Source organism: Helianthus annuus, chromosome 4 (genome assembly GCF_002127325.2).
Source record: "Helianthus annuus cultivar XRQ/B chromosome 4, HanXRQr2.0-SUNRISE, whole genome shotgun sequence".
Lineage (NCBI taxonomy): Eukaryota > Viridiplantae > Streptophyta > Magnoliopsida > Asterales > Asteraceae > Helianthus > Helianthus annuus.
Genome location: NC_035436.2, coordinates 131,702,322 through 131,728,992, shown reverse-complemented (window position 1 = coordinate 131,728,992; position 26,671 = coordinate 131,702,322). Strand labels below are relative to the sequence as shown.

The 26,671-nt window shown below is 38.5% G+C and overlaps 1 long non-coding RNA gene across 3 annotated transcripts; it reads left to right on the top strand.

Moving 5' to 3' along the window:
* The first annotated feature begins 4,312 nt into the window (after positions 1-4,312).
* LOC110934577 lies at positions 4,313-5,368 on the top strand. 3 transcript variants are annotated; one of them, XR_004891714.1, is made up of 3 exons: positions 4,313-4,718; positions 4,795-5,092; positions 5,165-5,368. It is a non-coding gene; the product is annotated as an uncharacterized LOC110934577 (long non-coding RNA). The 3 variants fall into 3 exon arrangements; XR_004891713.1 differs by having other exon boundaries at positions 4,804-5,368; XR_004891712.1 differs by having other exon boundaries at positions 4,795-5,368.
* Positions 5,369-26,671: the final 21,303 nt, after the last annotated feature.

Here is a 26,671-nt window from a genome sequence, read left to right as displayed (position 1 = left end):
ATACAAAAAGGGTATATGTGTAATTTCAATCTTAAATTGATTGCATAAATCTCTCACAAATCAAATCAAGGATTAGGAAAGATGTAACTTAATTCAATTATTAAAATAATTATTTGTTTAAATGTGATGTACACATGTGTATTCTGATTTTGCCCTCTTTTTAATGCGATGTACACATGTTTTTGTGATATCTCAGAATTTTTTTTGTATTGAATGTTGATGTACACCTGTGAATTACTGTACACATATGTACGATGCTGAGTACACCTGTGTACTATTCTATTTATATCCAAGTACACATGTGTATACCGTTGAAATATGAAGGTTACATGGATCTTAAAAATCAAAATTTGAATTCTGGTGATGAAATCTGAAATAAAAATTAAAATTGAAATATGGTGATTTGTTGTTTGTTTTGATAATTATATTATTAATAAATAAACATAGTGTGGATAATTAATTTAAATTAGGAAAGATGTAACTTAATTCAATTATGAAAATAATGATTTAAATCTAATTTTTTTTATATAATTACAATGCTACCCTTAACAACTAAAAAGGAAATCAAGGGTCCATATCTGTTCACGCAGTTCACTCTTGGGAAGTTGTTCACGCTGGAACCCTACCCTATTAATATATATATATTTGTTTCAATCTTGCTTTCGAGACTACTACTGCTAAAAGGAAAAGTGAAAAGAAATTCACTTTGGGGTTTTGTGATATAATCCTTCTTAGCCGCCACCTCTACCAAAATTGGTGTCGCCCCCTTTTTGCAATCATCCAACGACAGTTGACCGGCCAGGCCAAAGCTATTGTCGCTCGGTTCGTGTTTGTGTCTAGCACTCGTTCGTTGTACCTTGGTGTCTCACACGGTTAATTATTAACCACAAGGGTATAATTTTTCTCATCGGTAGAATAATTGTTTTTATATATCGTATTTGCATGTTTGTAACCATGATCCTGTTCGGTTCACTTTTGGTGTCGATTTTTATATTTATTACGCTGCGTGTTTTTATTAATTATATTTTTAGTTAATAAAATATGTCAAACCCGTTTTGATAAAAGTGAAATTGACACCACTGAATCTCAACAAGCAGAGCTCCGAAAGTTTCAGCATGCATTTCGGGGATGTTAGGAACTCAAGTTCTAAGATCAATGAATTGGTCTATGTCTCATACATGTTAGATGCTCATGATAGGTGTCGAGTATGCTTATAAGTTTGTTAGAAAGTATTGGTTGAAATCTCTAATTACGCGCATTTTTTATTAATTTAGTTTTTATATAAATTTGTTGCCTAAGAAAATTCAAAATATAAAAGCTAAAAAATTAGAAGATTAGTAGATTGCTCTATCACCTTAGTACAAAGAAAAAAAATAAAAAGAATGGTTAATGCTAACAATTTCTTGAAGAAATAACCATTCTACTTAAGTCAAGTCCATTATAAAAACTTACAAATTTAAAGTGGCTTTTAGTTTCCATCATGTGGAGGAAGAATACCCTGACCCGGAGTGGCTTTTAAGTATGTTAGAACACGATTTGCAGCTTCTAAATGTTTCTGGCGAGGATCAGCCACAAATTGGCTTAAAACGTTCAATGCATAAGCGATGTCAGGCCGAGTAGCTTGGAGGTATAAAAGACGACCAACCATACGACGATAAGAGTTTGCATCCACACGAGGATCATCTTCTCCTTTGTCCAATTTTAGATTCGGTTCAATGGGAAAAGTGCTTGGTCGGCATCTAAGCATCCCACCATCCTCTAAAATGTCTAGAGTAAACTTTCGTTGGCTAAGGACCAAACCTTCCGATGTCTTAGCAACTTCAATTCCAAGGAAATACTTTAATGAACTAAGGTTTTTGATGCTAAATTGATTGTCAAGATGATTCTTGGTTTCTTGAATTTTCCAGTTGTCATTCCCAACAATAATGACATCATCAACATAGATTAATATTGCAACAAAAGACCCATTTTTCTTGTACAAAAACAACGAGTGATTAGCCTTAGATTGTTTAAAAGCCAAACCGATAAGAAAGGTTGTGAACTTGTGATACCAGTTGCGTGAAGCTTGTTTCAAACCGTAGATTGATTTACGAAGACGACAAACCCGAGTCTCGTTTTCTTTAGAGAAACCTTGAGGAATCTTCATGTATACTTCCTCATTTAAATCTCCATGTAGGAACGCATTATTTACATCAAGTTGATGAACAAACCAGTTTCTCTTAGAAGCTAATGCCAAAAGTGTTCTGACAGTGACCAGCTTAGCAACTAGCTTAGCAACTGGGGCAAAAGTATCATGAAAGTCGACCCCTTCAATTTGTGTGAACCCCTTCGCGACAAGTCGTGCCTTATATCGTTCAACTTCTCCATTGGGCTTATATTTTATTTTGTAAACCCATTTAGAGTCAATAGCTCGTTTCCCTTCAGGTAACTTTTCTAAAGTCCATGTTTCATTTTGCTCGAGAGCTTGTATTTCTTTCTTCATGGCTTTTATCCATCGCTCATCCTGCATAGCTTGCTTGAAACTTTTTGGCTCATCATTTGAGCTGATGGCCACTAAAAACGCCTTGTGAGTTTTTGAAAATTTTTCATATGAAATGTAATTGGCAATAGGGTGTACCGTTGAGGTTTCTTGATCGTGTGTGGGTTGTGCATGGTCTATTGATGGAGGAAGAGATACTTCAAAATCGTGGAGGCGCTTCAGTTGAACACGGATTCTTTGAGGTCTTGTGCTTACTGTTTCGTTTTCAACACTTTCATTTGGAACTATATTCTCATTGGGTTCACTAAATGTGTCAGAACCATATTTAAATCATGTTGTTCGCCATCATGGGCCATTGCTTCATCTACGTGCTCATCTTGGGCTTCTGAACTTTTCTCATGGACTAAAAAATCATCTTCATAAAAAACAGATTGACATGTTTCATTAGGTAAGTCAAGTGGATCATCTCTTTTCGATTAAGGTGACAAGAGAAAAAGGAAAATTATCTTCAAAAAACTTTGCATCTCTGGAAACAATAATTTTTCTGTTTTCTATATCATATATTTTGTAGCCTTTGGTCCTAGGAGGATACCCTAAGAAAACCCCAGGTCTCCCCCTCACTTCAAACTTGTCTCCCTTCGTCTCAAAGCTCCTATAATATGTTAGACAACCAAAAACCTTCATGTGGTAATATTCGGGTTTTTTATTAAACAACAATTCATAGGGGGTTTTATTGTTGAGAACTTCAGAGAGAAGTCGGTTAATAATATAAGTTGCTGTAAGAATACATTCCCCCCAAAAAATCTTTGGTAATTTTTCCTCAAATCTTAAAGCTCGTGTCGTTTCGAGTAAATGCCTATGCTTGCGTTCCACCACCCCGTTTTGTTGGGGCGTGTGTGGACAAGTGGTCTCCAAAAAATTTCCATTATTAGCATAAAAATCATGCATAAGGTTTGATGTGAATTCACCACCGTCGTCACATCTTATTCTTTTGATAGATTTTCCAAATTGAGTTTCTATCATTTTGTGAAAATTGATTAAGCAGTTGCTAGCATCATATTTGTGCTTAATAAGAAAGATCCAAACCGACCTACTATAATCATCCACAATGGTTAAAAAATAATTTGCCCCCGAAAAAGAAGGCATTTGATATTTTCCCCAAATATCGCAATGTATTAAATCAAAGCACTTATTTGTTTTTGCCGAACTAATTGGAAAAGGTAACCTGGTACTTTTTGTGACAACCAGTGATTTACGGCACCCAATTATGTGATTAACAGGTGATTAACGTGATAATAAATAGTGTTTGAGACGCAAATTAACTTAATTAGGCCTTTGGAGTGCCTAGGAACGTCTATACGACTTTACAGTGCGCGAACGGTGGTTTACGGAAAAATCTGCGGGATACTACCCGACAACGAACTGATACCGTACAAAATACTGACAACGCCGACAAATTTAAAATTTTTACGATATATTCTAGCTTCATAATTAAATTTTAGCAATCGCAGTCGAGACCGGATCGAAAAACGGATTAAAAACGACGAACTTCCATGATGTTCGGGTGCGATTTCTACGCAATCGACGAATGAACACGCAAACATCGTCTACTGACCCTAATTTACGTATTTTAGTATTAAAATTTTGCTCCACGATACTTCCATGATGTTCGGGTGCGAAAACGGGCTTCGAAAACGAGATCGGGCCATTCGAAATGCTAGAAACAGGCTTGTGGGCCTTGGGCCCAAGCCCACAAAATCTCACTATTTAAAGAGTTTTAAACCCAAAATCCTCATTTCCCACCCACACTTTCTCTCTCTAACTTACAAAACTCTCTCAACCTTCTCTCTCTAGACATTATCCGGCAGCCGGAGCCGGCCAACTTTCCGGCGAGACGTCGGCGACCTCAGCCGAGAGGTGACGGCCGGCCCCCACGTGCGGTGGTCCGGTGACGGCGGTTCAACGGCGGCGCCGCCGCATGCGGTGGCGGCGGTGATTTTTCCGGCAAACTTTTTTCGAACCTATACCCTACCCCTACTATAACGCACATTCCCGACACGATGGCGATGTTCGTTTTCGAAGATTCTGAGCCGTTTGGGCTCACGTGCAACTCCGGCGAAGTTCCGGTCAAGATTCCGGTGAACACGTTTTTGAATTTTAACTCCGTGCATGCGTAGATCGGCTCACAAGAGGTGATTCTGCTCATTTTCAAGACTTTTACTTTTCCGGCGATATTCCGGTGAGCTCTCCGACCCCTTTTTCTGTAATTTTTGAAGTTCCTTGTTCATCTAATAGTGAGCACGAGTCATTGTTAGATATTGTAGTGGTTCCGGCAAAGATGGAGGTGGTGACGGTGGGGTTTGGCGGCGGAACAGACGATCGGCGACGGCAGTCGGGGATGGACCGACGCTGGCCGACGGTAGTGGTGCTGGTTCGGCTCTTTTTTGCTTCCTCTCAGCTTTTGGTTCGGGTCTCGGGTTCGGGTCCGCGGGTCAACGGTCAGAATATCGGGTTGGGTTGACTCAGTCAAACCGAGTCGACTCGATCAAACCTGGTCAACCCTATGAGTCAACTCGGGTCAACAGACGGTCAAGCTAGTCAATGCCTTTTCGGGTCAGTTTCGAAGCATGCATTTTAGTTTTAATTCGGGTTTCGGTTCACTTCACATTTATTTCGGTTCAACAGGTTCAGAATCGAGTCAAAACAGGTCAACGGTCGGGTCAACTGGTCAAACGCGAGACGCGGTAAAAATTAAACGACGCGAAATTCTTTCCAATCTATTTCGTAGTTATAATACACGAACCGAGCTCGAACCATCTTTTATATAGTATTTTGTTTCGTTTTATTATGCGAACTTGACAAAAAAAGATATATATTATTATTGCATAATTGTTGCGTTTTGAAAATGACAACACTTTGGTTGTCGGGGTTATTCCAAAAACAGAGGAAACTCTGTCCGTTTTTCGTTAAAAACCCGATATACGAAACGTATTTTATTCTAAAAATGAAACCTATCGAAGTTTAAGTTTTCTTATAAAACGAATATAAAGTTACATTTTGCTTGACGACGTTATAAGTTAAGGAAACCCGATACACATTTAAAATAAACATAACTATTTATATTTATTTCGAACACCGATATTTTTAATAAATAAATATATTGTTTATAGTTATTTCGAGCATTGGCATTTCCGAACACTTTTATACAATAAATATAATGTTATATTTATTTCGAACGTCGTTAGCTGGTATACTTTTATAAAATAAATGTAACGTCTATATTTTATTTCAAACTTCGACTTTAAACTCTTTTACGAACTAAATATAATTATTATATTTATTTCGAACTTCGGAATTCGGAATTCATATTTCAAACATTTAGTATCGGAAAAATCACATAATATAAATATAATTACTTATATTTATTTCAATCGTCTAAAATCCGAATATTCTTATAACAAGAAGGTAGTTGATTATATTCGTTTCAAACGTCAAGCTTCCGAATATATACATATGTATATTTATTTCATTACGCCTTCTATTCGTGGCGACTAACACGACTTCGTATATGTATATTTTATAATATACATGAATATATATATATAAATATATAACTTAATCACCTGAAAACTAAGTCGATCTCGAGACTTAGTTCTATCCCAACTATAAACGGGATCAAATAACCATAGATTGATTCTAAATCAAAATACTAACACCTTCGTAGAGTCGTTTTATTTACGACTCGGTAGAGCTCGGACACGTAGTTTAGTTACTGCGTTTATTTAGAAACTTATAAGATATTCCATGTTAGAAATATTGTAGAATGCACGCTAGCGAGTCTCGTCTTGGAAACGACATCACGAAGTCGTAATTAGTTAGCTTTGCACAAGGCAATTCAGGTGAGTTAAGAACCTCACCTTTTTACGGTTTTACATTTTTCTAAATGTTTTCGGGGTGGAAAGACATGCACGTTTTGCAGAAACCACACAAAGTTCTCGATGAACAAAGACTGCATCTTTTTAGACAAAGCACGTTTTGCAAGAACATACAAAGCTTTTGAACGAACGAAAACTCATTTGTCTAAATCATATTACGAATGGATTTCGAGGAACTCAAATGGTTTACGAATGGATTATACTAAATATACCGGTTTTTACAAAACAAATGCGTATTATCGAAATGTGAGTGATTTTCATGACTAGGGATAGATCGTCGGGTGATAATATAGAGAGACTGGGGAGTTGACCTATCACACCCCTATTCTCCACGTGTCACCGGTGGGCCCGGTGGGGGAGTATCGTGAAGTAATTGATATCATCATAGTCAAACAACACAAATTATAATGCACAGTGGAAGCAAAAAGATAGGTTTATTCCAACGTAGTTGAAATAGATCCACAGGCGGATCAAAAATAAAAAGGAGAATTGTTCAACAGATTCATTGCATCCCAGCTTGCGAGACTCTAACGGTGCTAAGGAGAGGCCAGCCTATTACGTGTAGAACCTGCACTTAATCTTTTTGGGGAAAATACGTCAGTTTACACTGTTAAATACAATTTAACTGACTCATTTTGAAAATGTTTTAAAAATTGATTAGAATGCACATGGCACAAAACTTTTTATAACTTGGGATAATTAATCAAATTTAAACTTGTAAAAGAATTACATGTTTGTTATGCGTTTAGTCGCCCGGTTCGTGCCGGGTTTAAGGTTAATAGACACACCACATAGTATAAATTCGCGGCGGGAAACCAACGGTTATACCTTAATAAATATGAACACATTGTCGGGTGTACGCCTACACCCGCGTGTCAAGGTCGTGGCCATTTCGTGAATGATGCCAAGGATATCCGGGACATGGTCATTAAACTCCCAAAGGCGTAAAACAAACAAAAAAAATTTTAAACGGGTCATCTTGATAATACTTAACCACTAATCGATTAAGGTCAAATGCCTGACCAAGCGGTATTTTATATACCGTACCCCAAGCCCGTATAAGGGAAAATAAGTTAAAAATATTTACCTGACCAAGTATAAACCACAACAAGCAAGTGCAAGTTTCTTTTACTGGATCTCCTATTCTGGAACGAAGGTTTATAACCTAACGGGTCTTTAATTTAGCCTAAGCTTAGACCGGTTAGTTTTCAAGGGTGAATACGGTTCAATCGCATGAAAGGCGAAAACCGGTTTAGAATGTGGTTTTTGACCCAACAAGCTTGCATACTTGTTTAATATGGGTAACTTAATCACATTCTGGATTTTGAGACAAAAAGATATGGTTTGACCCGTTTTGGCTAATATGTGTAAACTAGTTACATAAGCCGATCCGAGCGCGAAAGTGCGTAACGAGTAACCATAATAATTATGTACAAGTTTCCTGAGTTAATATGCACTAAATATGTTGTTATATCAGCAAGATACCTTCCATTATGCCCCAAATGGTTTTAAACCCAAACTATGCCTCATAAGGGCATTTTGGTCATTTTACAAGGTGCAAAAGAGTTAAACTAGTAACCTGAGTTACATATCTGAATAAATCAGTATTTATACTTAATTTATTATGTTATAACAGTAGAGTATCATATATATGTGAATTTTATTAATTATAACCATCTTATGCACCGAAAGCGCATTTTGGTAATTTCACATAAGCCTAAAAGGTCAAAACTGGAAACCTGAGTTTAAAACTTTAGTTTACTGTTATAATATAAAAATTTACTGAATATATCAGTAGGTATCAACCCTTATACATATAAACTAGTTTTGATACATACTATGTCATGAAAATGCCTAAAAAGGCGATTTGGAGCCATTTCCGGGTTTTGTATAAAAAGCTGATATTTTTAATATTCCAGAAGGCTCAAAATAATTATTTTAACATAATAAATCAGTAGAAAAAGGTTTGAGGTCAAAAAGATTTATAAAACTCATTTTATAGCCAAAAAAGGTAAAACCGGCAATAACCGAAATAAGCTTAAAACTCTAAGTTATGCTCCGCCTAAAAATAAATAAAATCTACAAAAATCCCAAAATATTATTATATATCAGTAGGTATAAAGTTTTGTATCAAAATTTGGGTTTGGATAAGCTATATGCCATTTACGCCATTTAATTACTAAAGAAGCTTCTAATTTCGCTAATGAGCATAACTCTTAATCTATACCTCAAACTGATGTCAAAATTTGGGTATAAGTTTATAATTCAGTAACTAAGATATCTACTCTTTTACATGTTCAAAAATCATATTTTAAGGTCATTTGGGCATAATGGTCAACATATGAGCATTTAACGGAAACATGCATGTGAATAGGATATCTAATGAACCAAGTTGTATAATCACAGAGGGTTATACTAACATGTAAATAGGTCCAAAAGAAGCTCTAAGGCAATCCTAAACTTGGCTTAAACGGGTCAGAACTGAAAGTCAAAGCAGAAGTCAAACTATGCGACTTTTGGTTCCAAACCGAGCCTAAGCTGAAAATTGTCGAGTTGAACATGTTGGGACATGTTCTTACATTAATTACCAAGTTATATTAATGATCAAACAGGTTGCATATATCCTACATTGCTAATTAATAAAGATAAACATTCTGTTGACTTTTTAAGGTAAGCTTTGACTCGACAATTAACATAGTTAGAGTGGGAATCTGGAAATATCCTTTTAAGAGTTTATTACCCGCATAATTACCTACTCAAAGGTAATTTTAATTCGTGATTTGACTAGACAAATTTTAAGTAATCACGAAGTCAAACCTTAATTACGACGGTTTGGCTTTTAACTAATTAACTAAGCTAAACCGGATTTAGGGAAGTTAAGGACACTTACAAGAGTCCTAATTACTGCTAGAGATCACTAGGAAGTTGGCTTGATGTCCAGAGAGCTTCCAAAGATGCTCCAAGCGGGTTGCAAAATGAATGATCAAATGTTACAACATTCACTTCTTTATATATCGACCAAGATGCCACAAGATCAAGCCAAGTAAGTCTACAAGTGTTGAGAGATGATCCCAGGTGCCCCTATGTGGCTAAATACTGCCTATCATGCCCCTGATTTCGAAAACTAGATTACTAAGGCGGTGCAACAGGTTGAACAGGCAGCTGTCCATTTTCTGCTACCAGCGATAGGATTACGGACCGTAAGCCTAAGCTCTTGCGGTCCGTATGCTCCTCTTGCGGACCGTATGCTTGAACGGTTGCGGTCTGTAACCGAACCTTGCTGAAATTGCCCAGACATGCTCCTTACGGACCGTAAGCTATGACCCTTACGGTCCGTAACCGATGGTCTGAGGACAAAATTTTGCAAATTTTCAAGCCTTGACCATGCAATCTTACAAGTCCGAATCTTGGGTCCTTTAATCAGCTGGGGTTCCCCTTTTGCTCAGTCCTTGCATGCCTTGCATGCACTTACACCTCTTGGCTTTTTGTGGAAAGTTTGAAGTTACGGAAAATCTCAAGAATTCACCTTGGATTCTTATGAAAGTTGACCATGCCTTATTAACTAAACTCAACTTCTTTTAAATCAAGAATTTAAATTAGAATTTTGTAGTAACATTCCTAATGACCCAAATTCCATATAAAAGATGGGATTTTATTTATCTTAGAACAATCCGGATAATATATCAGATGTTTATCAGATCGATTTATGGATCTTGGGATTTATGATTTGGGTCGCTCAGAGGTGTTTTAATAACATGTCGCCCTTGGGTCGTTCAGAGGTATTTTTTTAATAACATGACGCCCTTTTTAAATCCTACCATACATCTTTATTTGATCCGGGTTCCTGACACGTTTGTCTCACATGCCACGTGTCTTTATTTTATTGGTCATGAATTTTCGAGGTGTTACATCCTCACCCCCTTAAAAGAAATCTCGACCTCGAGATTCACGAAAACAATTGAGGGTATTTTTCTTTCATCGCGGACTCTAACTCCCACGTATATTCAGGACCTCTACGGGCATCCCATTTCACCTTGACAATAGGCACATGCTTCCTTCGAAGCTTCTTTACCTGTCGGTCCTCGATTGACGCAGGTTTTTCCACAAATTTCAGGCTCTCATCTATGTGCACATCTGTGTGGTATGACTAGCGATTCATCTGTTAGACATTTCTTCAGATTGCAAACGTGGAACCCATTGTGAATACCACTGAGCTCTTCCGGTAAGTTTAACTTATAAGCCACTGACCCTACACATTCGATGATCTCGAATGGTCCTATATACCTCGGGCTTAACTTACCTTTCTTGCCAAAACGCATCACCCCTTTCCAAGGTGATACTTTGAGCAAAACTTTATCACCAACCTCAAACTTGAGGGGTTTTCGCCTTTTATCAGCATAGCTCTTCTGCCTATCCCGGGTAGCTTTTAGGCGGTCACAAATCTGGACAATCTTGTCCGTTGTCTCAAAGACTATATCAGGACCTGATAATTGAGTGTCTCCTACTTCTGCCCAACAGATGGGCGTTCTGCACTTTCTACCATATAATGCCTCAAAAGGTGCAGCCTGAATGCTGGTATGGTAGCTATTGTTGTAGGAGAACTCGACCAAAGGTAGGTGCTTATCCCAGCTACCTCCTAAATCAATCACACATGCACGAAGCATGTCTTCCAAAGTTTGAATAGTACGCTCACTCTGCCCATCCGTCTGAGGATGGTAAGCCGTACTGAAGTTTAAGCACGTGCCCAAAGACTGTTGGAAAATTTTCCAAAAATGTGACGTATATCTGGTATCTCTGTCAGAGATAATACCCACTGGTACTCCATGTAGAGACACAATCTTGTCAACGTACAGTTGGGCTAACATGTCGGAGCTATAAGTTTCCTTAATGGGTAGGAAATGTGCTGACTTAGTTAGTCTATCAACTATGACCCATATAGTATCATTTCCCTTCTGCGTCTTTGGCAACTTGGTGATGAAATCCATCGTCACCATTTCCCATTTCCAAGTGGGAATTTCTGGCTGTTGTAGCAAACCTAATGGCTTTTGATGCTCAGCCTTGACTTGAGCACACGTCAGACATTTAGCTACATAGGCAGCTATAGACTTCTTCAAGCCTATCCACCAGTAGTTTGCCTTTAAATCCGGGTACATCTTATCAGCTCCAGGATGAACGGAATATTTGGAACTGTGGGCTTCCTGAAGGATGACATCCCGAAGTCCTCCATAGACAGGAACCCATATACGCCCATTTAACCATAAAATTCCGTCTTTACCATAGGATAACTGTTCTTCAGTTACTCCTAACTTTTCCTCAGGATAATTAGCTTCTAGCACAACTTCCTTCTATGCAGCTAACAACCTTTCATTCAAGCTATTCTTGATTTCAATGCTTTTGGCATTGATCCTTATCGGCTTTACTCTTTCTTTTCTGCTCAAGGCATCTGTGACTACATTAGCCTTGCCTGGATGGTATCTTATTTCACACTCATAATCGTTCAGAGTTTCCATCCAGCGTCGCTGCCTCATGTTCAAATCCTTTTGATTGAACAGATGCTGAAGGCTTTTGTGATCAGAATAGACCACACACTTAGTTCCATACAGATAATGCCTCCAAAGCTTAGGTGCGAATACAACGGCACCCAACTCCAAGTCATGGGTGCTGTAATTCTTCTTGTGCACCTTTAGCTGTCGCGAAGCATAGGCAATGACCTTGCCTTTCTGCATTAACACACAACCCATCGCGGTGTGTGATGCATCACAGTATACTACAAATTCTTCAATTCCTTCAGGTAACGTCAGCACTGGAGCGTTGCTCAACTTCTGCTTCAAAATATCGAAGGATTCTTGCTGCTTAGGCCCCCAGTTAAACTCGCTATTCTTGCGAGTGAGAAGAGTTAGGGGTGCTGCAATCCTTGAGAAGTTTTCAATAAAGCGTCTTTAGTATCCTGCCAATCCTAAGAAACTGCGAATCTCCGTAGGCGTCTTCGGCTCTTGCTAGTTCATGACAGCTTTAACCTTAGCGGGATCTACTTGGATACCACGCTCGCTTACAACATGTCCAAGAAACTGGACTTCACGAAGCCAAAATTCACACTTGGAAAATTTGGCATAGAGCTTTTCCTGATGAAGCAGCTTAAGAATACATCGAAGATGCTTCTCGTGATCAGCTTGGTTCTTTGAGTAGATGAGAATGTCGTCGATGAAGATGATGACAAATTTATCCAAATAAGGCTTGCACACGCGATTCATGAGATCCATGAATGCGGCAGGCGCGTTAGTGACCCCAAAAGGCATCACTAGGAACTCGTAATGACCATAACGAGTCCTAAACGCAGTTTTGTGTACATCTTCATCCTTGACCTTCAATTGATGGTAGCCAGACCTTAGATCAATCTTGGAAAAGTAGCTCGCTCCTTGAAGCTGGTCGAACAGATCGTCGATCCTGGGCAAAGGATACCTATTCTTTATAGTGACCTTATTAAGCTCACGATAATCGATGCACAAACGCATCGAACCATCTTTCTTCTTGACGAACAAGATTGGCGCTCCCCATGGAGACGAACTAGGTCTAATAAAACCTTTGGCTAGCAGATCATCTAGCTGTGTCCTCAATTCCTTCATCTCTGTTGGTGCTAATCTATATGGAGCTCTTGTAATAGGTGCTGCTCCTGGAATGATGTCGATTCTGAACTCTACTTGTCTATCTGGTGGCAAACCAGGTAGTTCTTCCGGGAAAACTTTGGGGTATTCAGAAATAACGGGGATATCTTCAATCTTGGGCTTCTGCTCATTAATGGTCACCTGTGCCATATAAATGACACAGCCATTCTTCAAACATCTGGATGCCTTTAGCATAGCTACTTGGTTAGGCAATCCATGCTGAGTATCTCCTTGAATGGTAAGTGGTTCACCAGACAGGGTCTTGATCACCACTTGCCTCTTGTTGCACATAATCTGGGCTTGGTTACGCGATAACCAATCCATACCTATCACTACACCGAAACCGGCTAACTTAAAGGGTAATAAGGACAGAGGAAAAGAGTGATTCCTAATGGATATGACAAATCCATCTAACACAGTCGAAACTGTTTCCATGGTTCCATCAGCTAATTCCACCTCATATTTCACACTTAAGGCTTAACAGGTAATCTTAACAACTCACAAAACTTATTATCTACAAAGGATTTATCTGCTCCAGAATCAAACAATACTCTTGTGAAAACATCATTAATGAGAAACGTACCGGTTATAACATTGTCGTTCTGGATGGCCTCCTGAGCATTCATTTAAAAGACCCTGGCGTTGGTCTTCTTCCCTTCCTCAGCTTTCTTTGCCAGTTTTGGGCAATTGGTCTTGATATGCCCTTTTTCATTGCAACTATAGCAAGTTGCATCTTTCAGCTTTTTGCAATCTAGGGTCCTGTGCTCAGAGGACTTGCAAATTCCACATGCCTTCGGCTGGGATTGGGATTTCTGCTCGTACCTGCACCTCCCAAAGTGGTGCTTCTTGCAAATCTTGCACTTGGGTCTATCACCCGATTGTTGATCACCTTTCTTAGATCCTGACCCCTTTTTGTGATCCTGATTTCCCCTATGCTTCTTGCTTGACCGACGTGAATTATCGTCTTCACGCTTCCTTTTCTCCGCATCCGTATTTCTCAGTGATCTCTGTCTTACTGCATCCAGTGAGAGGGACAGAGATATATCAGCTGCGGATCTAAATGTAGCGGGCCGAGAGGCCTTCACGCTTGCTTTTATTTCTGGGGCCAAACCCCCAATGAAACGTGCAATTCTCTTGGGTTCCGGGCTTACCAGGTAAGGAACCAACCTTGACATAGTATTAAAACTTGTGAGATAAGCCTGGCAATCCAGGTTCTTCATGACCAGAGATAGAAAGTCAGACTCTATCTTTTCAACCTCATGCTGAGGGCAGTAATTTTCTTTGATAAGAGCAACAAATTGCTCCCATGACATGTTGTACAATGGAACTTTTCCCGAAGCTTGAATCAATGATCTCCACCACGCTAGGGCTTCACCCTTAAATGACTGGGATACAAACTTTACAATGTCCCTTTCAGCACAACCACTAATGTCCACAACAGTGTCCATTTCATCCAGCCAAGTCATGCAATCCACAGCGCCCTTCTCCCCAGTAAAATCTCGGGGCTTGCATGAAACAAAGTACTTGTATGTGCATCCCTTAGCGCGAGGTGCATTATCGAACACTATCTTCTTGGGGTGAACATTGTTCTCATTTGAAGAATGTCGATCATCATCTTTCTTAGACTCATCCTTCTTAGACTTAGGTGGGGTAGGTGGTGGTTTGCTGTGAGCCTCAGAATGGGTCTTAGGATTAGAATGTGGTGTAGACAGGGTTCTACTTTGGGTCCCAGAGGACTCACTGTTCTGTCTATCTAAAGCTTTTGCGACAGCATTATCCACTAGCGCTTGCAGCTCCGCACCAGTTAACTGTATTCTAGTGTTATCGTGGTTTTCCACCGGATGACTATTGACTTCATCCGACCCAGCCAAGTAGCTTCAATTTCTACATATAGAAATAATGGGCAAGGTTTTATTTATAAGCTTTTACAGTAATTTATATTTTATTAACCATGGTTTTAAATTGCCATTTTAGGTTAATTTGCTAAAATTTTAGGATCTTTATCATTACCCTAAATTTTAAATTAATAATAGCACATAAGGTCTTGTCACAAGGACAATTTAATCTAATTATAAACCAGGATTTTACGGTATCCAGGTATTTAGGTTTGAACCACAGTTCATCACCTTTTCTTGACAGGGAGTCGTAAGCTACCACTGTCCTTAGTCCCGGAGGACATTTAATTATTGCCCATAGGCACTTCGTCCACAAAGGGGCGGTTATATAATTAAGGGAATTTAAATTAACCCTTTTTTAAAAAGATGGCCTGTGTGACTTTACTGATTCACAGTTTGCCAAGAATGTTAACATACTCAGAGATGTTAACAAAAATTGGAATCCTTTTGATAGGTTCTACCGTCTTGGCCATGTCTACAATGACACGTGGCTAGGTTCTACCCCCAAGATTCTTTTAATAATTAACGTAGAGCAATCCTAATTTGAGATGTTAAATTGGATCTAAATCTAATTATGGAACTGCCATCTTGGCCTTGTCTTAAGATGACATATGGCTAGGTCTTGTCCTTTTTAGATTTTTTGCCATTTTATTATAATGGTAGATCTCTTAATAAAAAGTTAATTTCATTTATGTTGTATTTCATGATTATGCACATAATAATTAATAAGCAAAAATGAAAATTTAAATTAAACATCTCATAAATAATTTTTCAAACAAGTACATTTTGCCCTAAATGGGACTTCTACAAAAAGACATGCCCACGCAGGGGCAGAGTACAGAAGCAAAAAGTCCACACAGGGACTTGATTACAACAAAATAAAATAAACAACAAAGGTCCTTAATGACCCCTTCTTTTGGACTTCCCCTTGAGCAAGTCTGACAGACCCTTGAAGAAGCCTCGGTTGTTCTCCCGTACCGTTCGAATTTCCTCTTCACATTGGCCCAATCTATCGAGGACCTCTTGTTGATGTTCCGGCGGGATTAGCTGCGGCTGCGGCGGCTGCTACAGAGGTTGAGGAGGTGGTGGACGCTGGTACACATAAGTTGGGTAACCAGTGGTCCAAAGACCACCATAGGGTCCCTCTGGGTGACGAGCGTTGTAGTCCCATGCCTCCTGGTATGGGTCCACATTGGCATAGTCATAATGGGTATGAGCCGGCTGCACAAAAGGGTTATATGCCGCTGAACCGGCATAAGCAGGGATTGGGTTATCAAAACCCAATGGTGGCACCACAGGTGCAGAGTTTGCCTCCGTGACGGGGTTTGATGGTCCCCCCATCTGCGGGTCTTCTTCTTCCTGGAGTGGCGGATAATGACTGCCACTCGAGGGCTGAGGAGTGCTGATACGGACTCCTCCTCGCACGGACATCCGTGCGTTTGACCTTCTCCGCCTCGGTGGCTCTGGAGGCGGTTGCTGTTCCACTGGTGGTGGTGGTGGTGGCGGAGTGACTGCCACAAATCGAGAATCCTCGGAAGGATCTCGCTGCTGCTGTTGCTGGTATGGGGACGAGTGTTCAGAGGGCGTGAAATACCAGTCCCACTGGTTAAATCTCGCCTGGTAGCTGTCAGGACCGCGGTAAGGCGATCCGTGGAAAGATGACCCATCGAAGATTTCGATGGGATGGTTCGGGGTCCCAGTAGCAGGCTCCATGGGATCCGTATCTTCGTCCATGTCATTTTCACCCGAGAAGTGATCCTCGGGTCACAGTGGGTTAAAACCCACGGGTTTTTGAATAAAATTAGCCGGGTTGAACCGGCTTTGGAAAGCAGGGGTAGGGTCACCAAAAGAATGGTGCGAGTTCGACCGCTGTAATGGTATGAAGGAAGGCGGAGGGTGGTCGGGCTCGTTTTCGGATTGCGGCCTGAAAGAACGCAAATAAGAGGGTGATGAACTTAAGGAGACTGATCGCCTCCCGGGTTCAACATAAACACTCCACGGCTCCTGAGGGCTAGCGCTCATCGTAATCGATGGGGTACGCTGGTGCGAAGGCCCGGCTTCATGATCATGGCCCGTAACTGGGCCCATGCCTCTTCCTCTCAAAAACCTTGGCGGCATTCTCAACCTGCAAACATGATCAATATAACACAACAAATATATAAAATAAAGACCAAATAAACAAAACCAAACAGAGTTTGTCCTATGTTCTTTGTCTAGACTCGGAACTCGAGGAATGTGCAATTTGTGCACTGAGATTAAACACAAAAGGCTAGTGTTTAATTCACTCAGTGTTGGCTCTGATACCAACCTGTCACACCCATATTTTCCACGTGTCACCGATGGGCCCGGTGGGGGAGTATCGTAACGTAATTGATATCATCATAGTCAAACAACACAAATTATAATGCACAGCAGAAGCAAAAAAGATAGATTTATTCCAACCAAAGATTATTGTAATATTTAAGTATTGCAATGTAGTTGAAATAGATCCACAGGCGGATCAAAATAAAAAGGAGAATTATTCAACAGATTCATTGCATCCAAGCGTGCGAGACTCTAACGATGCTAAGGAGAGGCCAGCCTATTATGTGTAGAACCTGCACTTAATCTTTTTGGGGAAAATTCGTCAGTTTACACTGGTAAATACAATTTAACTGACTCATTTTGAAAACTTTTTAAAAATTGATTTGAATGCACATGGCACAAAACTTTTTATAACTTGGGATAATTAATCAAATTTAAACTTGTAAAAGAATTACATGTTTGTTATGCGTTTAATCGCCTGGTTCATGCTGGGTTTAAGGTTAATAGACACACCACATAGTATAAATCCGCGGCGGGAAACCAACGGTTATACCTTAATAAATATGGACACATTGTTGGGTGTACGCCTACACCCGCGTGTCAAGGTTGTGGCCATTTCGTGAATGATGCCAAGGATATCCGGGACATGGTCATTAAACTCCCAAAGGTGTAAAACAAACAAAACAAATTTTTAAATGGGTCATCTTGATAATACTTAACCACTAATCGATTAAGGTCAAATGCCCGACCAAGCGGTATTTTATATACGGTACCCCAAGCCCGTATAAGGGAAAATAAGTTAAAAGTATTTACCCGAGCAAGTACAAACCACAACAAGCAAGTGCAAGTTTCTTTTACTGGATCTCCTATTCTGGAACGAAGGTTTAGAATAACCTATTAGAATCCTAACGGGTCTTTAATTTAGCCTAAGCTTAGACCGGTTAGTTTTCAAGGGTGAATACGGTTCAATCGCATGAAAGGCGAAAACCGGTTTAGAATGTGGTTTTTGACCCAACAAGCTTGCATACTTGTTTAATATGGGTAACTTAATCACATTCTGGATTTTGAGACAAAAAGATATGGTTTGACCCGTTTCGGCTAATATGTGTAAACTAGTTACATAAGCCGATCCGAACGCGAAAGTGCGTAACGAGTAACCATAATAATTATATACAAGTTTCCTGAGTTAATATGCACTAAATATGTTGTTATATCAGCAAGATACCTTCCATTATGCCCCAAATGGTTTTAAACCCAAACTATGCCTTATAAGGGCATTTTGGTCATTTTACATGGTATAAAAGAGTTAAACTAGTAACCTGAGTTACATATCTGAATAAATCAGTATTTATACTTAATTTATTATGTTATAATAGTAGAGTATCACATATATGTGAATTTTATTAATTATAGCCATCCTATGCACCGAAAGGGCATTTTGGTAATTTCACATAAGCCTAAAAGGTCAAAACTGGAAACCTGAGTTTAAAACTTTAGTTTACTGTTATAATATAAAAATTTACTGAATATATCAGTAGGTATCAACCCTTATACATATAAACTAGTTTTGATACATACTATGTCGTAAAAATGCCTAAAAAGACGATTTGGAGCCATTTCCGGGTTTTGTATTAAAAGCTGATATTTTTAATATTCCAGAAGGCTCAAAATAATTATTTTAACATAATAAATCAGTAGAAAAAGGTTTGAGGTCAAAAGGATTTATAAAACTCATTTTATAGCCAAAAAGGGTAAAACCGGCAATAACCGAAATAAGCTTAAAACTCTAATTTATGCTCCGCCTTGTTGGTGCATACATCTGTTGTCTTCGTCTTATATCGAGTCTCAGTTTCGGTGCGGATCTGAACAAGCGTGACATCATATATGTGACATCACGAGTGACATCACATATATGACATCACTAGTTATCATTACTACAACATGCTCATGGAAAGTCAACATGCATGAAAAGTGTGAATTGTATTCGTTTGAAGCATGACCGTTTGAAGAGATCCGTTTGTAGGTTCCGTTTGAAGGTGGTGACCGTTTGAAGACTTTCAAACGAAAGGGTGCTTTACTATAAATAGTCTTCAAACTTCCATCATTTGTAACTTTCCGGCTTGTGCAACGAAGTGCTGCCGAAGTGTTGTCAGGTTGTAAAACGTTATAAAATCAATCATACAACAGTTTATAGTGTGAATCTTGCTGAATTGAACTCTACACGTCTGTTTCCGCCTTTCGTTTAGAGATAAACTATTCTGGTCGACTCGTTCGGGTCTGAAAACGATCCTACAAGTGGTATCAGAGCTTAGGAGGAAGAGTTCATACCAATTCAGTTGCTTTTTCTAACTTCTACACCTTCTTTTCAAAATTAAACAGTTTTTCACAGTTAAAATTGGCTGAAACTTTCACAATGTGTGCGTAATTGTATTTTAATAAACCCTTGTGAATATCAGATCTAAATTTGATGTAAAAGTGGTAAAAATGGACTGAAATCTGGTGTCCGTTTGAACGAGATCTGGTATTTCCATTTGAAAAATGACCATTTCATTTGAAACCATCGTTTGAAGCAACCTTCCATTTGAACTATCGTTTGAAAGGGTCAATTCCGTTTGAAATTGCCATTCCGTTTGAATTGATCGTTTGAAATTGACTATCCCGTTTGAAACTGCCCATCTCGTTTGAAAAGGATACTGTGTGAAACAACATTCCGTTTGAAACTTTGGGTTATATCGTTTGAAGTGCACCATTTGAAACCGACACATCGTTTGAAAAGTACATTGATTAGTGTGAAAACATTAAACGAGATTATGTGAAAATACATTGGATTTGAGGTTGTCAGTTGATCACATGAGTGCTTCGTTCAAGAATTGCATGTGATATTGGTTTGTCGGTCATTAAATTTTTAAAATATCAACACAACTAAATGAAAAGTTGTCTGTGCAAAGTGTTGCATGTGAGTAGATAAGTTCAAGAATATCTTCAGCCCATGTGCATTTGATTAAAAAACAAGACAGTGCAATCCAACCAATGAGATTTTAAGTGTTTGTTTTTAAAAGTCTTCAAAAATTTGTGATCCATTAAATACAGACTTGCGGCCCAATCATAGTTAATTGTTTCGCGGCCCTATTAGATTGTGTCATCGTTGTAATCAGAAAAATTGTCAGCCCACTACAGACTTGTTGCCCAATCAAGTATTGGTTCAGTCCACTAAATCAAACGGCCCTATCACAATTTGATTGTTGTTAAAGTGTCTCAGTTCAATTAAATGTTTGCATGCTATAGTGGATTTGTGTCAACCCATGTGATTGTCACGAGTAGTGAGGAGGTCCAATCAAAAATGTTTTAAGTGCTGAATAGTTGCGGCCCAATCAAAGACTTTTAAAAGATAATCTTGTCGACCATTTGTTATACTTATTGTATCAAGATCCAAGCAGAATTGGTTCAATATCAAGTTTAATCGGATTATTTGAATCCAGATCCTTTTGGCAAGATCATTCAGTCATTGATATCACTTCAACAACATTGAAACAAGTCCACAAATCTTCGACACGAGTCCTAGATCGATTCAATCGTCACACACTTTTACGTATTCTGTCCGTTTACACTAATGGTTTGTTTGATTGTTGTCAGGTAATTCAGGTGATTCATGGTGATCTGTTTACCAGCTCGTTTAAAGAATAGTTTGTGATTTCTTAAAAAGAATTATGGATAACGATTTTTACAACGCGTTTGCTACTTCATCTACTCCGGCTGTCATTGCTCAGAACATGAATCTTGAAAACGAAACCGGAACTGCCCAAAAACCCCTTAAACTGATGAGCATTGAGGAGTATTATGGATGGAAAGACAAATTTGAGAATTGGGTGCAGGCGAATCATCTTAGATCGTGGGAATGTATCTTGAAGAAATATGTGTTACCACGTACGGATTTGCAGGTTATCAAAGAGTTATCGGAGTTTAATGACAAAGAAAGAGATATGTACAGAGCTGAGAAAATGATGATCAGTCTATTACAGCAGGCAATCAAAGAAGACATCTTCATATTGCTTCAGCATGAAAAAACGTCAAAATCGATCTGGGATGCACTTAAAGTCAAGTTTGAAGGAAGTGAGAATATGATTAAGAGCAAGAAGGCGTTGCTCAAGAAAGAGTTTGATCTGTTTAGCGGTCTACCGGGCGAAGACACAAAGAAGCTGATTGAACGATACTGCCACTTAGTACGATCTATGTCGATGCTGAGTATTACAAAAGATCGTGAAGAGTGGGTAGACAAGCTAGCTGATGCGTTACCGCAAAAAGAGTGGGGAACGTATTTGATGATTCTGAAGAATACGGGTGTTTATGATGGGTTAACGATTTCTCAGTTTATTGAGAAAATTGAGAGTCAGGATTTGGAACAGCAAAAGATCGCAAGGATGAACAGTCCAAGTGGTCAACAGGGTGTAAAAATGTATTACACAGGAAGTGTTCCAGTTCCGGAAGCTGAGAAAAGTCCGAAAATCCAGACTACATTTAGTGCTGGGGATTCTACAGAAAAGGTTGACCAGAGTTCAACTAAAAGCAGCAGTGGATTCTCTTCATTTCCGAGTGTTAATCCAAAAGAGTCAACTACAAGTTTTCACTCTCAAAGCACAAAGACAGGAAATGGTTATGTGATCCAGTGTAACATCGCATTGAATCTTCCAGAGGGTCAAAGTTTTTCAGAAGAAGTCGCGAAAGATCACATGGCTTTACTTGGTTCAGTGTTACTCTCCTATGAAGGATTGGTTGCTGGTCGTATCGGAAATCCTATGCTCACAAAGGAGGATTACGATCAGATAGACGCTGAAGAAATGGAACTGATGGACATCAAATGGTATCTAGCTAGTGTTCTTCGGCGTGATGAAAAGTTCAAGACAATTACTGGGAGAAATGACTTTCTTGATGCTCATGTTTCTACTTTAGGTTTTGATAAATCTAAAGTTACTTGTTTTCGATGCAGGGAGAAAGGCCATTTCAAACGGGAATGCAAGAACAGGGAAGCTAGTGGAGCTCAGAATCCGTTTGGAAATGACGATTATTACCGGAAAGCCATTTATCTGCAAGTGGGTCAACAACAACCACAAGAATCACAGACGGCTCATGGTAGAAAGATTGAAGATTCAAAGAGAGCGTGTTTGGTAGATTTTAACTGGAACAACTACATATCACCAAAAAACAAAGTCTGTTTAGTCAATCAGGATGATGAAAGATTACCTGAAGGCTTCAGCTGGGATATGTTTGTTGATGAAAAAGGAGATTTCAAAGCATTCATTGCTAAGATCGTTAAAGAATCAGATATGTTTGCCACATGGATGAAGTCTATTGGTGAGACTGTGAAGAATGTGGAAAAAGAGTTTGTTGTATCTGATGAAAGCTCAGAAAGTGCTGATGAAAGCTCACAGAGGGCAGATGATAGTGTACAAAGTGATGCTAGTTCTGAAAAAGAAATAGTTTTTGATAAAACTCCATCTGATACTGGTTCATCGGATGAAAGTATTGAAAAATCTGTAGAGTTTGATCAGTCTCCAACTGATGAAAGCAGTGATGATGAGGAAGAAAGACATATTAATGTTGCTAAATCTCATCTTTCTCCTGAAAGTTTTCATTTCTATTTTGCAGATCGCTTGGAAAAACTAAAGGAGAAAAGAGCCGTCAAAGAACAACAGGAAATGAAGACTGAAGGTGTTGCTGAGGAAAGTGTGGAGACTGCACAGCTTGATGAATCAGAGAAAGTGATTGAAGATGAAAAGATCATTGAAGTTGAAAAGATAGTTGAAATTGAAAAGATTATTGAAGTCGTCAAGCCTTGCTTGAAGTGTCTGGAAGCTTGCAAAGAATGTGCAACTAAAGATGAGATGATAGCTGAATATGAGAAGAAAAAGGAGCAGTTGCTGTTCAATCTTAATTATGTGAAGGAATCTTATGACGTTTTGAACCGAACAGTAACCGATCTTCAAAAGACTAACTCCGAAAGAGAGGATGCTTTGACAATGATGAATGCTGTTATGATGTCAAAGCAAAAAGCTATCAATTTCTATATTGAAGAGAGTGCAAAATGGAAGCAAGAGTTGGAAACGAAAAAGATTGAGAATGAGAGAATTAGATGTTTACTGCAAAGTTATTCTAGTTCTGATTATCTCATTGATCGAATTTATCCGACTGTTGCAGGTTTTGAAGCTTTCCAAGATGACAAGCCAAAGAAGAAAGATAGTGGTAAGAAACCGACTGTTAGCTATAACAAGTGTCCGCCTCCAATCTGGGAAGGGTATTCTCCTAGAAAACCAAACGAGGAGCAACTTGAAAAAGCTGTCAATATAAAGCTAAAAACCGACATAACTGATGAATTACCAGAAAACATTAACGTCACGTTTACCTCGTCTGACACTGATCATGAGTCTGAGTTAATCAAAAAGGTGGTCGATCAGGTGTTGGATACTGATGAGGAGTCCGAGTCAAAGTCTGAGTCTGGAGGGTCAAATTTGTCAGTCAATGGTCCAAAGTCGTCGGTTAAACGGTCTTATAGTAAAGAATTTTTGTTATCGAAAGCAAATTTGGATGATGAAACATTTGAAGTTGCATACACTTTAAATGATTCGGACAAATTATACTATGATAAAGAGTTTCCAATAAGAAGTGTTCGTTTTGACATGATCAAAAAGGTTTTTAAAATGACAGAAATCAATATTTCTAAAATAAAAGATTTATATCTTACTGGAAAACCTAAAAAATACACTTCAAGAATTCAACAAAGGTTAAATAAGAAAAAGGGTTACAATTCTGGTTCTGGTTTTCAAAAGAAACCAATCCAAAATCATAGCTACAAAAAGAAAGGATTAGGTTTTATTCCACCAGAAAACTGTAAAAATGAGAAAAATTCTAAAACAAAAACATAATTTATTTCAGGTGGAAACTCAGAAGAAGAACAGAAGAAACCATTCTGGAGACAATCGAACCAGGAGTTTCTTACTGAGAAGAAAAGAAATGGAACTGGAGTGTTTCATCCAAGAGAAACTCGAACCTGTTTCAAATGCAATGAAGCTGGTCACATTGCATGGAACTGTCCGAAAAATGCCAAAACAAAACAAGGAGTTTCTAAGAAATTGAAAGAAAAAGTTGTTGATGTTGAACCACCAACCGAAAAACTTAAAATTTTTGAAAATTCAACTTATGAGGTTGGTGAGTGTTCTAAAAAGAATGCTTACAAAAAGCAAGCAAAAGACAACCAAGTGTGGGTTGTTAAAAAGGTTAGTGAGAAAGTCGGCGATGTTTATGGTTCCACAAAGCCAGAGGAGTCACAAGGTGAGGTGAAAATTTTAGTGAATGATGATGAATTTCCATCACTGAAATTTGAAGAGATTAAACAGAAGGTTGGTAAGGTTGAAATCTCGAATCAGTTTTACAATGAGAAAACTAAGTTTGATGTCGAGAAAACATTCAATGGGAATGTTAAGAAAATTTTTGGGAAAATGTTGAATGGGAAAGCTAAGGGGGTTAAGGATTTTTATGCAACTAAAAAGGCAACATACAACCCCACTGCACAAGAATTGAAAGCCATCAAGTCTGAAAAGACTTGGATGGAAGTTTGTTTCCCTTGAAGTCTTAGGACTATGCCGGAGCTCCCAGGTTGGTAAGCGAGGAGCAGGTATCGGCATCTTTCTTGAGGAATTTACTACGGTAATGTCAATCATGCAAACGGTAAAAAGTTTTGTTTGTGTTTGTTTACAAGTAGTTAGAAGATTTGATTGTGCATAACTTGCGCATATGGTAAATCAAGGACATTAATTTGTACTTGCATTTTCCTACATGTGATTGAGAGACAAGATGATGAACCTCATCCCCGAACCTATTATTGATATACCTACAAGTGGTAAAATCATCCAAACTTATTTTCCGGAAAAACCATTTTGATTAAAACAAACTTAAGTGTTTTGAAATCTAAATGGGAAAATAGTTTGTTGATAGGGGGAGTTCTGATTGTTTATGCCAAGTGGATGGCGATTTGAGGCGATTTGATATCGGTTGTCATTTTCTTGTATAGTTTGTTTTCATATTTTCTTTAATGTGTTTGCATTTTAGGGGGAGTAGAAATTTTCAGAAAATCAAAAACATTAGAAAATTTGAAAAAGACAAAAACATGATAAAAAACAAAAATGAGTTTGTTGTGAAACAGAGGAAATGATAGTACATCAGTGGACGATCACAACATGCTAAAGAATTGGAAAGTTTAAAAGTGATAAAAAATCTTACTGCGGATGTGTCAGTAGATTTTTACACACTTAGTAAATTGTGACGAGATATAATCCTAAGAAATTCAAACTTGCTTATCTTGTGGGTAACAACTTCTTGGATATATAGGTAACCCCTGAAATCTTGTTTGAAAGGTCCCTTATTCTGAGATACTAGGTCTTTATGCTCAGTGATATCTGGGGTATTATCCCGGGACTTCTGCTGTATGGAAGTACTGACCTAGTCCCCGGATAATACTTTCTGCAAATGCTTGAAACACAGCACCGCCCTCAGCAAGTTGATGAAACAATCAAATTGATAGTCACCGCTGTTGTAACAAAAGATCCTCTAAAGGGGACACACCAAAAGTCGAAGCCGTCATCTCTCTGCGTATACGGAAGTATCGACCTGAGCTCTCACGGCCCTCGTAATTAACCCCTTACAGATATCATATGTGGTATACTCACCTGTAAGACTGAATATTGGGGTCTGGATATGGGAGTATATCCAAGTAGTGGGACACACGGATAAGTTCAAGTGTTTAAGACATTAATATCGTATCTCGGATCAGTTGAACTTTGTGTGAAAATTTAAGTGGACCAGTATACTGACAATCTAGGTAAATTGTTTAAAACTTAAAATGAAATTAAGCTTAACGGTGTTGGTGATTTGTCTCATAAACTGATATGATCCTCTTACACAATCTCACAAGAATATTGTCTGTAAATATTTCTTTACTGCATTTCTTTACATTCAAAAATCCAAAAAGATTTTCAGTGTGTTTTAGCATAAACTTTTGAAAAATTCGAAAAGATTTTCGACAACTGATGTTGGAGAGCTGATTTTCAAAATTCCAAGTGCTAAACATGATGATATTTTTGTGAAAAGAAGTAGTGTTTGAAAATCAAATGTATTTTGATCAAATGTTAAAGTGGTTCATCAAGAATATTGAGTTATTTTTGAGGGAGAGTCAGTGTTAGTGCATACATTGAATTGTTAAATTTAGAAAATTTACTTCTGGGTTAAGAATGTGCAGGTGTAGCCAGATTTCGAGTTTGAACCCGAAGAATAGAATGTCAGGTTTAGATACCTGAGGTCTCTGTGATTTCAACATGCCAGACTGCGATCCCAACATATCGAAAGGGG